The following is a 12,451-nucleotide window of genomic DNA, read 5'->3' on the forward strand; positions in this document are numbered from 1 at the left end:
TAGCCAAAAATGGAGTGAAAAATGTGTAAATAACACATTTAAGCATTATTATATAATTAAATGAGTAAGTGGACCACTAAAGGATTAAATTAAACATAAAATGTGGCTGATGTAAGTCCACTAAACCCATCAGAATGTTCATCTTCCTCATTTCATAAACATTGCCGAATTGAAGAAAATGGGAACCACCATGGCCATTTTTCATGCAAGCTCATCTAACCACTCATTTCACTTCTAATCACTTGAGTTCCTTCATCAAAAATGGTCTACACATCACAAGAAAGATATTGATACCAAATTTGAGAAGTTTGGTGAAGGTTTAGCAAATTACAATCAAAGGTAAGTTTATATTTTTGAGAATTCCTTTGTTAAACTTTATGTTCATGTAATGGGTGTTAGTTTGGTGAAGGAAATTTTAAAGTTTAAATAGTTATTGAGATAGCTATTTTTGGACAGCCATGGGGTCACGCATTTAATGATTTATTATGCATATAATTGATAAGAAATAATGTTGATCTTGGTGATTTAATATCCTAGTGAATTATTTCACATATATATGGTGATTTATGCACTTGGATGGGAATTGGTAAATTGTAGGGCACTTTGATGTTGAAGGACAATTTTCGGTAGCTTGGGAACACTTGAGTAAATGTATGTATTCATGGAAGTGTAGGCAGAATATTGACCTAGAAGGATTGATGGATATGTATGTAGATTGATATTGTAAAGTGTATGTAAGATTTGTAATGGTTAGGTGTGTATGTAATGGTACTTAGAATTTGTAAATGTGAATTATATTTGGTATGTTGAGGGTAATTGTAATCTGCCCAAAGTAATGTTAATGTAAACTAGAATATGCTTTTGGTAATGTACCAAAACAGATTGGTAGGGAAGTGAACAAATTGCAAGGTAAATGTGTGTGATTGATGTGTGTTAAGCAAAGTAACCAAGGGCAGTGTACATTTTAGCAAATAAGTTTAAATGTGTAACCTCAATTGGTATGAGACCAATTGGAGGTGGAACTAGGCACAAAATGTGCCAACTTTCATTGAGAAAACATACCAAAATTCTGCTTGCAAGGTGACCTATGACCAATTCGGATTAGGTGCAATTAGGACCTGAAAAATGACCAATTGGGCAGCAGTGAGTGTTTAGGCCATAACTCACTCAAAACAGGTCCAATTGACCTGAAATTTTAACCATGAATAGTTAAGACCCATATCTACAAGTCTTATGAAGACACCAAAGCCCAGAAATGACCATAAGAAAGTCAAACAACTTGCACAATTTCGGGTCCAAAAACTGGCCGAACCAGAGTTGACCAAATTGACCCAAAATTGACCTAATTTGATACCAATTGACCAGCAATAGTGTAATGACCATAACTTGGTCTACTTAACTCGGATTGACCTAAAATTTTGTACCACGGTCCATAAGACCTAGATCTCCAAGTTTGTAGTTTTGACCGAGACCCGAAAACCGAGGAAACTAGATCGTCCGGCTAGGTCAAACCGGTCCCTAATCCAAAGAATTTGCATTAAAATGCACTAAACAAGAAAATGACTTTGGTAAAACGTACCAAACCTAAAACCCTATCGAATGTGACATATTAACGACACTAAAACCTAATTTACCTAAAACGCAACGAGGGTCGGTATATTAGGTGATTAAGTGAATAATTGAGTTCAGTACATTATTTACCAAACACCATCGATAGAGATTAATTTAGTAATCAAACACTTCAAATTGTGTTTCTCAGTTAACAAGGACTCAGCAAAAGGGAAGGAAACACTGAGTCCAGACTAGGGGGACAGTCATCAGAGGTTTGTGCACAACGGCTATTTCTTTTGAATTTTTCAATTGAAATAAATTATGACTATTTGTATATTATTGTTTTAAATTGGGGAAATGTGTTTGGTGGACACTTATTGATTGAAAAACATTGTGAATGGTTTGAAATCGTGAAAAATTGTTTGAATGATATTGATGGATACTTATTGATTGAAAAGCAAATGGTTTTGTGGAAATAGAAGTGAATTACGAATTGTGTTGCCATTTTGTGAATGAAATTATAACTTTGGAAATTTATTGGATTCTTACGGATCATTTGAATAAAATGTTTGGAATTGTTTTGACTCACAATTGGCATGACACGGATATTATGTTCCTCCTCCATTAATGGGGTGAGTGTGATTATTCCTCCCTCTTTGACTTATCACAGGGTGAGTATGATTATGTTCCTCCCTCTTTGACTTCTGAGGTGAGTATGGATGAGTACTCATTAGATAGCTAGCTTCCTCCCTCATTGATTTTGATTATTGGGGTGAGTATGTCTTGTCGTGGTGTACAACACGGCATATATGGAAAAATTTGTGTCATGACCTAAATTGTGTTATTGATTGGCAACATTGTATTGTTCAATTATTTGATCGAATGGTGTTATTGATTTGCAAAATGATATTATTCAGTTATTTGATCAATTGTGTTATTGATTTGCAAAACGATATTATTCAGTTATTTGATCAATTGTGTTATTGATTTGCAAAACGATATTATTCAGTTATTTGATCAATTGTGTTATTGATTTGCAAAACGATATTATTCATATTTGATCAATTGTGTTATTGATTTGCCAAAAGATATTATTCATTTATTTGATTGAATTGTGTTATTGATTTGCAAAACGATATTATTCAGTTATTTGATCGAATTGTGTTATTGATTTGCAAAAAGGTATTATTCAGTTATTTGATCAAATTGTGCATGAATTGGCAATACGGTATTCTTAAACTATTTGACTAAATTGTGTTATTATGAATTTTGATAATTTGTGAATTGGAGTTTAAATTCCTTATGACATTCATTGTCTTGAATTTAACTATGGTTTTAAGTATCCACTATTGATATGATTTATGAATTGTGAATTAAAATTGTATTTGGTTAATGTTGTGCACCATCGAGACATTGTCTCGATAGCTTTTATTATCGCGCAGTAGAGAGACAGACAGACTAGGCCGCTAATACATCATGAGGGATTACAGTATAATGAGTATACCAATATTTTGCATTTTGTAATCAGAATGTATGACACTGTATGTACATTTTGTTTTTGGTTTTGAGCAGTTGTAAATTCAAATTGTACCTTGAAGTTGTAAATTTATTATGAGTTATTTGACTTATAAAAATTGTATTATATTTCCTTATCTCAGACTTTGAAAAATTTCTATGGAATTGAGTTGAGAAATGTGTTGTATTGAGAAAAATGTTGGAGTTGAGATTTGGAAAATAATTGAAGTACTTTTTACAGGTTTTCTGAAGAACTGTTTTGTCCAAAATACAAATGGCACCTTGCCAAAATTTTTACAGATATTCCAAATAAATCAAATGAGTTAGTTGTTTCACTTCAGTTCACCAAAGTCTTTAACACCTGTAAATAGTGCTCACCACTGTAAAAGAAGTATGAAAGTTTTTAAAATCCCTTGTAGTGTATTTAATGGGTTATCAGTAGACGGAGTTGGTAATTCATCAGGTATACTACGGGATCATGTCATGCCTTACAGAGGGGTAGGGTGTGACAGAGAAGGACATAATCTAATGTCCAGGAATTAAAGGAAATCAAAATTGAGGGTTGAGATTTAGTTCAGAATTTTTGAGATTTAGTTTAGAATTTTTGAGATCTAGTTCAGAATTTCTTTCCTTTCTTCTCTAATCCAAAGGTTAGGGGTTTTGCCTTACAGAATGGATCCAAAGGCTGGGAGTGAAAAGTGCCGAATCAGTTATTTACTTTTAATCTGAAGGTCCAAAACCCATTCTTACAAGTGAGATCATTGGTGTGGATTAAGGTGTACTGGGATGCTTTAACCGCTTCAGATCCAATGGTTAGGGTTCGTCCTTTCGAATGGGATGGATGGTGGAGATTGGATCATACCCTAAATGCTTTAACCAACTCAAATCCGATGGTGAGGGGAGTTAATTTTTATAGATTAAGGGTCACGATTGAAAATGACTCGATTCCCTAAATCTTCCGATCTCTATTGGCCATTTCTCGGTCTACCTGATCTTTCATTAAGGCTGGTAACTTTGAGATCTTCTATTCCGATCTCTTCGACCAACTCTTTCCACTTCCGAACTCTTCTCGCTTTCTGATCTCTTTCCTATTGTCACACCCTACCCCTCAGTAAGATGTAACATGATCCCGTAGTACATCTAGTGATTTACCGTACTTCGTCTATCGGTAACCTATTAAATATACTATAAGGGATTTTAAAACAATTTTCTTACTTTTTGAAAATGGTGAGCTTTTACAGTAGGTATTAAAAATATTTACTTAAAGTTTAAAAACTAGTTAAAATTTTTGTATATTTTTATTTTACGTAAATTTTAGAAAATTTTCGGCAGAGTGCCATCTATATTTTGGAAAAACAGTTTTTCAAAACCTGTGAAAAACACTTTCAAATAGTTCATTTCATTTCTCAACCCCAACCGCCAATATATCCTCAAATCAGTACAATTCAACTAAATTTCAACTCAAATTTAACAACTTAAAAATTTTTCAAAACAAATCGATAACTCATAAACATTTCATTAAATTAAATTTACATACACAAATATTAATTTACAAAAGAAAAATAAAAAATAATATTATTACAACTTAATGTACAACTGCTAAATTTTACATTAACACATATGACACTAAACTATTTACATCAAAATAAACTATAAGGGTATAACTAAATACCCATACAAAAGCCTCAGTGTAGTCCCAAAATCAATAGCTCACTCTACTGCTTTTTCCTTGTCTCTATCTGCGACAGCAAAGAAAGCTATTGCTGAGTATAAAAATACTCAGTGGTGCACAATAAAATATAAAATGCAAAATATAAAACATTTGTCATTAATTCACAGTTCAAATATTTCACAATCACATTTCACAATTTTTCAAATCACATTTATAACAAATCACAATTTAAATATTTTACAATTTTCAAAGCTTAATATAACACAAATTTGATCAAACAATTTAATAATCATAGTGTTGCCAATCAATAACACAACTTAGGCCATGACACAAAATTTCCAAACATACCGTGTTGTACACCACAATAAGGTAAACTCACCCCACTAATCGAAATCAATGAGGGAGGTGGCTAGCTAGCTAATGAGTATTCATCCAAACTCACCTCAGATTGGCAAGTTAGAGAGGGAAGAATATAGTCAAACTCACCCCATAAATGGAGGAAGAACATAGTGATATTTCATACAATTCACAAATCATATTTCATTCCAAACTTTTCATTTACAAAGTAGGCAACACACTATTTTTCAAATAAGATTTTCAAAGCCATAACAATCAAAATTATTCACAACATTTATTTCAAGAATTGTCAAGTAGAAATAAAGAATTTTAAGTTTGTTGTGCACAAACCTGATGTGAGTCACCTCTAGGCCTTGACTCAATTTGCCCTATCCTTTTCCTGGTCTTTTTCAGCTGAAACACGCAATTTATAGTGTTTCAGTATCTTATCTCACAATAAATCCAATAATTAATTCATAAATACTTAATTCTAGCCTCGATATGCTTAAACTAACGTTCTTGAAAATTTTCATTTCAGAGTTACTATTCACGATACTATTTATGTAATACCCCTATTTGTATAGCTAGGTATATTTCCCTGTTCCGGTGACCGATGTCAGTCCAAACAATTAAGAGAATTAGAACCACATCTAAGATACCTAGAGAAGCCCTGAACACGAATAATTAGTAATTGCTAAATAGTTAAGTATAAATAAGAAAAATAGAACATAAGAGGTTAAATGAGCTGAGAGTCACAGCAATGGGTGACCTTTTCGGGAAGGACTGCGAGGTCGATTTAAACTCAAATTTCGAATCGTAAAATGTGACGCCACGGTCCTTAGGACTATTACGAACACAGTGGAAAAGAGAAAATCATGGAAAAAGGTTGTTAAGCCAGTCAAATAATTAGGTCAGAAAGCCGGAAGAAATATTAAATTATTTGCAAATCGGATTGAACCGGCGAGGGGCAATTTGGTCAATTGACCCCGAGAGCTGACTCCTGACCTAACTGTCAAATAAAATCAGAGAAAAGAAAATTTCGGAGTTGGGAAATAAATTAAAGAACTAATAAAAAAATAAATAAAAAAAAAAGAAAATGAAAAAGTGAAGGGAGATGACATCATGCATGACATCATGCACGATGCCATAAATATTATAATTAATAAATTTAATTATAATAATTTATGGTCTTCCTAAGACATAAAAAGAAAAGAAAAAAAAAGTCTACTTCTTTCCCTAAGTTGCCGCCTCACTCTCACTCTCCCTCTCCCTCACCAAAACCTCCATTAAAGCTCATTTTGAGCTTGATCAAATCCACAATTCCACCATAGAAAGTTAAACCTCCAACATTAAACCTTGATTTCAAGCCTTGATAGAGGACTTGACAAAAAAAGAAAGGAGAAAAGAAGAAGGAAATTAGAGAATTCAAATCCAAGTGCAGGTAAGAACTCTAATTTGAAAATTTTAGATTATTAGTTGTGTTTGTAGCTTAAAGTAACTTAGAAGTTAAAGAAATGAAATGAAATCAATTGTTGAAGGACCAAACTAAAAATTCGGCCAACTAGGGTTACTATGCATATGCTTGTGTTTTGATTGAATTTAATATGTTAGGCAAGCTTGTATGAATGTGGTAGTGAGATTGATATGCTTAGATTTGGTTAAATGCAACAACTTAGTGAGTTAGGGTTTTGGACACCTAGGGTTTGGGAGACAAAATGTGGAGAAATGGTGAAATGATGTGGTTGACCTAGTTTGAGGTGAGAAATGGTCATTTTTGACCAAATGAAGTGTGTTGGAATTGTTGGAGTTGAGGTTAAATTCGAATTCTATGTGGTCATGCTGCAGGCAGCAGGACCAAGGTCCCTTTGAGGGACCAAAACTAAAAATTTACAAGTCCAATTGGTATGAGACCAATTGGGAATGAAAATAGACACAAAATGACACAATTTTCATTTAGGAATCATGCCCAAAAAGTGACCAAAACCTAGTGAACAAATTGACCAAATCCAGAAATTCTCAGTCTGCCCTGTACAAACTAACCAAATGAATAGTGTTTGTTCATTTAGCCATAACTTGAGCTAGGCAGGTCTAAATGACCTGAAATTTTACCAGTGGACAGATGAGATATATACCTAAAACTTTCATGAAGAACACAAACCCAAATTATGCCATTAATCAAGTCATTTGGCCACCCAAAATTGGTAACCTAAAACTGCCAGAACCAAAATTTGCCCAGAAAATTTGGGTTAAGTCCAATCCGGTAGCCATGGTTCAAATAGCTATAACTTGAGCTACAAAACTCTAATTGGAGTGATTCAAAAAGGAGAATGAAGAGAGTTTTTCCAAATTCTAATAGAAAAATGACCAATGGAACAGTGCAACTTAAGACACCAAAACTGAAAATTTGCAATTTTGCCTAAAAGACCTAAGTTTTGAGAAAACAACTAAAACCAACAAAATTGGTAATCAAAATGTGGTATGTGAGTGAAGTTGGAGTTCTCATACCTATTAAGCCTTAGAAAGTCAACAAATTGACTTGAATAGTATCATGAATAGTAACTCCAAATGAAAAATTCCAAGAATGTTAGTTTAAGCATATTTGGGCTAGAATTAAGTATTTATGAATTAATTATTGAATTTATTGTGAAATAAGATATTGAAACACTATAAATTTTGTGTTTCAGCTGAAAAAGACCCGGAAGGTATAAGGGATTGAGTCAAGGCCTAGAGGCGACTCACGTCAGGTTTGTGCACAACAAACTTAAAATTCTTTGTTTCTACTTGACAATTCTTGAAATAAATGTTGTGAATAATTTTGATTATTATGGCTTTGAAAATATTATTTGAAAAATAGTGTGTTGCCTACTTTGTAAATGAAAAGTTTGGAATGAAATATGATTTGTAAATAATATGAAATGTTTGAATAACTTGATTTAAATTGTTTTTAATTCACACTTGGCATGGCAATATTAATATGTTCCTCCTCCACTTGTGGGGTGAGTTTGATATTTGACTATATTCCTCCCTCTCTGGCTTCCCAGTCTGAGGGGTGAGTTTAGATGAGTACTCATTAGCTAGCTAGCCACCTCCCTCATTGATTTCGATTAGTGGGGTGAGTTTGCCTTGTCGTGATGTACACACGACATGTTCAAAAATTTTGTGTCATGGCCTAAGTTGTGTTATTATTTGGCAACACTATGTTTATTAAATTGTTTGATCAAGTTGTGCTATATTAAGTTTTGAAAATTATGATTTGTTATAAATATGATTTGAGAAAAAAATTGTGAAATGCGATTATGAAATTTTTGAATGATGATTTGTTCATAAATGTTTTATATTATGCATTTTATGCTTTATTGTGCACCACTGAGTATTTATATACTCAGCGATAGCTTAACTTACTGTCGCAGATAAAGAAAAGGACATAGCAGCAGAGCGAGCTGCCACAGTTAGAGAGGAGCACAATTGAAGAATTTTTGTACGGGTATTTGTCTATATCCTGGTAGTTTAGTTTGATGTAAATGTGATAGTATGCATATGAATCTATGTAATTTGAGCAGTTGTACAGATAAAATTGTAATAATATTATTTTTGAGATTTTGCATCTATAAATTAACTTATGATTGTAAATTAATGATTTAAAATGCAATGTGCATGAGTTATGAAATGTTTTGAAATATTAATTCTTGATTTGAAATTTGAATTTTGAATTAAAGTGTTGCTATTGCTGTTGATTTGAAGTTTGGTGGTTGCAAATGGAGTTGTGATTGAGAAACATATTGGGAGTGTTTCTATTTTCAGGTTTTGAAGAACTGTTTTCTCAAAATACAGACGGCACTCTGCCGAAATTTTTATAAAAATTACGGAAAAATAAAATGGGACAAAAATCTTAACTAGTTTTCAAACTTCAATCAAATGTTTTAATTTCCTAACAAAATGCTCACCACTTCCAAAATGTAAGAAAATGGTTTTAAAATCCCTTGTAGTATATTTAATGGGTTACCGATAGGTGAAGTACGGTAATTCATTAGGTATACTACGGGAACATATTACATCTTACGAGGAGTAGGGTGTGACAATTTAAGTTAATTTGTTGACTTTCTAATGCTTAATAGGTATGGGAATTCTAATTTCACCCGCATACCACATTTTGGGTACCTAACTTGTTAGTTTTGGTTGTTTTCCTCAAATCTTAAGTCTCTTAGGTGAAATTCCAAATTTCATATTTGGTGTACTATTTTACACTGTTCCATTAGTCAAGTTGCTGTGGTAATTTGGCTAAGTTTTCTTCATAAAAGTTGTTTCTTATTATCTTAACTTTATTTCCCTTTTTGAATTACTCCATTTGGAGTTTTGTAACCCTAGTTATGGCCATTTGAATATGGCTGGCCGGATTTGGTGTTATCTAGAATTTTGGGCATTTACTGGATAATGGCAGTTTTTATACACTGACTGCAGGTGAGTTTTTGGACAGCTTATGATCAAAATTTGGGTTTGTTTTCTTCATGAAAGTTGTAGGCCTATGTCTCAGCTTTTTATCGATATAAAATTCAGGTCATTTGGACATTCCTAGACCAAGTTATGGTCATTTATGTAACTACTGTTCATTTGGTCATTTTTGTACAGGACAGTGTGCCCAATTCTGGATTTGGCCTAATTGTTCACTAAGTTATGGTCACTTTCTGGGCATGATTCCCGAATAAAAAATGGTCCATTTTGTGTCTAGTTTCATTCCCAATTTGCCTCACACCAATTGAGTTAGTAAATTTTTAGTTTCGGTCTCGAAAAGGACCTAGGTCAAGCTGCCTGCAGATTGATCCTAACCAATCCGAATTGGAACTTGTTTCCAACAATTCATACACACCACAAATGGTCACAATTGACCATTTCTCAAATCAAATAAGGTCAACTACATCAATTGACCAATTCTCAAATTTATTTCCAATTTTTTCACATGCTCAAAACCCTAAATTACATAAAGTTTAATCTAATGCATTTCAAAGTGTACATTCAAGATCTATACACCTCATTCACCTCAAATAACCATTCAAACACCTCAAACTTATTCATTTCAAACCCTAACCCTAGCTGGATGAAATTCCATATTACTATCCCAACAATTGTTTTGTTTTGATTTTTTACAATTTCTAAGTTAAGTGAGCTATATGCACAACAAATAAACTAAGATTTTCAAATTCAATCACTTACCTAAATTAGAGCTTTTCCCTCTTCCCAAATTCCACTTCTTTCCTCTTTTTTTTTTTATTATTAGTAGATGGAACAAGGTTCAAGGACAAGATTTACTTAAGAAATCTACAAGTTTTATGGCTGATTTTTGGGTTCGCACAAGCTTGGAGTTGTGTTTCAATGGAGTTTTGAGAGAGAGAAAAGAGAGAGAGGTGGGGCGGCTGCATGAAGAAGAAGAAATGAATTTTTTTCTTTTTATTTTTATCTTTTAAGTATTAGGATTTATCCCATAAATTCAATTTTTTAAATATTAGGTTTATTACATCATGCTTATGTCATGCATGATGTAAATAAACCTTTTTCTTTTTCTTTTTCATTTATTTTTTTTAATTAGTTCTTTAATTTAATTTTTGATCCCAAAATTTTCTTTTCTCAAATTTTATTGGACAGTTAGGTCAGGAGTTAGCTCTAGGGGTGAGTTGACCAAATTGCCCCTCGTTGGTTCAATCTGGTTTACAAGTTATTCGATATTTCTTTTGGATCCCTGACCTAATTATTTGATATGCTTAACAATTCTTTTCTGTGATTTTCTATTTTCCACTGTGTTCAAAATAGTCCTAAGGATCGCGACATCACATTTTATGGTTCGAAATTTGAGTTTAGACTGACCTCGCAGTCATTCCCGAGAAGGTCACCCATCGCTGTGACTCCCGGCTCATTTAACTTCTTGTATTTTGTTTTTTTATTTATACTTAACTATTTGGCGATTACTAATTATTTGTGTTCAAGGCTTATCTAGGTGTCTTAGATGTGGTTCTAATCCTCTTACTTGTCCGAATCGACACCGGTCACTGGAATAGTAAAATATACCAGGCTATGTCAATAAGGGTGTTACACCTATCTCTTCTCCTCATCTGCCCTATGTCAGTGAACCTCGAATAATGGTGGAGCATTAAATTCTCCACTTACCGATGAAATGCTTCGAGTTCTGTAAGCATTAAATGCCAAGGCCTATATATGCCAGGGAGTGAATTTTGTCATTCTCACATTCCACCTCTCCTTCTTTGGTAAATTTCTGATGTATTGTCTTTCTGTTTGACCTAGGTGTCTTAACCCATGTTTTGATGATAATAAACAATTAGTGTGCTACTAATATATTTTGGAAGTGTTTGTATTGAGTTTGTAGGCCATAGACTCAAAATTGCCCAATTGCTTCAAATCAAGGTTATGGAAGAGCAACATAAGGAAGCAAACATTTATGGGAACCTACAATGTAACTTTTACTTATTTTATATCTTGTAAATCTCATTTTATTAATTATGTTGGCTCAAGTCTAGGTGGTATTAAGAATATCTTGTTCAACTTAGTTTTTACCTAATTTTTTATCAAGGGAAAATTAAATAAATTTTTCAAAAATGAAAACTTAATTTTGAAAAGTGTTTTTGTAACACCCCGTTTGCATAGCCTGGTAGATTTCACTGTTCCGGTGACCGGTATCGGTCCGGACAGTTAAGGGGATTAGAACCACACTTAAGACAACTAGATAAGCCACAAACACAAATAATTAGTAATGTTCAATTAGTTAAGTATAAATAAGAAAAACAGAACAAAAGAAGTTAAACGAGCCGAGAGTCACAGCGATGGGTGACCTTCTCGGGAATGACTGCGAAGTCATTTTAAACTCAAATTTCAAACCGTAAAAAGTGACGCTGCGTCCTTAGGACCCTTATGGACACAGTGGAAAAGAGAAAATCACGAAAAAGAACTGTTAAGTCAGTCAAATAATTAGGTCAGGGAACCGAAAGAAATATGGAATTATTTGCAAACCGGGATGAACCGGCGAGGGGCAATTTGGTCAATTGACCCCGAGAGCTGACCCCTGACCCAAATGTCAAATAAAATCAGAGAAAAGAAAATTTCGGAATCGAGAATTAAATTAAAGAACTAATAGAAAAATAAATAAATAAAAAAAAAGAGAAGAAGAAGATGGAAAAGTCAAAGGTGATGACATCATGTAAGATGTCATAAATAAATTAATTAATTTATTTAGTAATTAGGATTTTTAGTCTTCAAAAAGGGATAATTACTAACAAATAAAAAGAAAAAAGAGAAAAAAAAATTTTGTCTTCTTCATTAACTTCAAGCCGTCCACTCTCTCTCCCATCCCTTCCATTTATTTCATGAAAACCT

This window comes from Hevea brasiliensis, chromosome 12 (genome assembly GCF_030052815.1).
Source record: "Hevea brasiliensis isolate MT/VB/25A 57/8 chromosome 12, ASM3005281v1, whole genome shotgun sequence".
In the NCBI taxonomy this organism is placed as follows: Eukaryota; Viridiplantae; Streptophyta; class Magnoliopsida; order Malpighiales; family Euphorbiaceae; genus Hevea; species Hevea brasiliensis.